The sequence below is a fragment of the Eucalyptus grandis genome, chromosome 8 (genome assembly GCF_016545825.1).
Source record: "Eucalyptus grandis isolate ANBG69807.140 chromosome 8, ASM1654582v1, whole genome shotgun sequence".
NCBI classification, from domain to species: domain Eukaryota; kingdom Viridiplantae; phylum Streptophyta; class Magnoliopsida; order Myrtales; family Myrtaceae; genus Eucalyptus; species Eucalyptus grandis.
The window spans coordinates 35,664,170-35,665,892 of record NC_052619.1 but is presented as its reverse complement, the minus strand read 5'-3'; positions in this window follow the sequence as shown (position 1 = coordinate 35,665,892).

Sequence of the window (1,723 nt, the reverse complement as noted above, 5' to 3'; positions counted from 1 at the left end):
ATAAAATTTAGAGAAATTATTTTGAAGAGTGAAATGATCGATTTCACGAAAACCCATCTCCGAGATCTATTCTTTGGGATAAGCACCTATCAATGCCATAAGTTGTGTACGGCGCTCACTTTGGTGCCAAAAAATTTCTATCGGATCACTTAAGTGCCAAAAATTTTGAAAAACACTCACTTTGGTACTAACTCCAATCTGGTTGGTCAGAAATCCGACGTGACACTTTTTTATTAATTTTTGAAGTTGATGTGGCTCATCGGAGAGTACGGTAACATCCTTACACCATAACGACGCCATTTGGTGTCTCCTCAATTCAAAACCCTAACACAAAACAACGCCGTTCGCCATCCTCGACAAACCCAGTGCTCGGTGGCCGTAGCTCCAACCCCGACGTCGATCTCAACCCCAACCGTGATGATGGCCACTCGGCGGCCGCGGCTCCGACCCCGACCTCGACCCCGACGATGGCCACTTTGGCAATGTGGCTCGACCCCAACCTCAACCCCAACCCTAACCCCAACAATGGCCACTCGGCGGCTGCAACTCCGACCCTAATCCCGACCCCAACCCCGACGACGCCACTCGGCAACCAAGTTGAAAGCCATGATCTAGCCGGTGCTCGGGGAGGCCGCCGATGAGTGCGCCGCCATTGATGTCTCCCTCTCCATTTCCGATTTCCACGACAAGTGCCTGGCCTACATCTTCCAGTACCTAGGCTCCAGTGACCAAGGCTAGTGTTCCTTCATGTGCCATCGAGGGCGTCCGAACAACGCCCGAGCAATAGCGGCTGGCGAGTGATGGCAGCCGGCAAATGGAGAGACCGAGTGACGAAACCCTAATTTCGATCTCCAAATAAATTAAAAATCCCCAAAATGAGTTAAACGGGATCGTTTTTGTGAGGCCATCCACGTAGGACGGCAAAACAACGTCATTTTCTTAAAGACGACCGAAAACGATATCGTTTAAATGCCTTGCCGATTTTTCTTTTTTTTAAAGTCACGTAATCATTTTGGCAAGAATCTTTCGCCGATAGCACCAAAATGATCGTTTTTTCTCCGATTTGGCACTTAAGTGATCCAACGGAAACTTTTAGGATCAAAGTGAGCGCCGTATACAACTTATGGCACTGATAGTGTACTTCTCCTCTATTCTTTTATAGGCAATATAGATGAACCAATCCCTCATCTGCCTCAAGTCAAATTTATAAGCACAAAACTGATTTATACATCCCTCAATTTTTTTTATTGGGCTCAAACATTACTCATTCACTTAAAAATAAAAAATAAACACGAAAAGATCGCAAACTCCCCACGAGTGGTGAATCCATGATAAATGGATAACTGTGATTTTCATGAGTTAACAAGTTCAAGTTATGTTATGAGCAAACCTTTGACCGATTAATATGTTAGGTATTATTACCTTTTGTGAAAAGATTTCGAGATTTCTAACATGTCAAGTGAGGTTATGATGATAGACTCACATTAATAGTTTTTTTTTCTTTATTGATACGCAGTTATGATTAGACTAATTGACTAAGATTCAAATCAAATATTTGTTTAGAATGATAATCCCCTGTACTCTTTTGTTTATCAAAACAAAATTTCACAAACCATCATGATTCAGGCGGTGAGGTCAAGTCGGACCACCCCTACCTCGTGCTAGGGTCCATTTGGCACGTATGCCAACAATGGCTTTTCAAATCTCACAACAGGAGACGAAA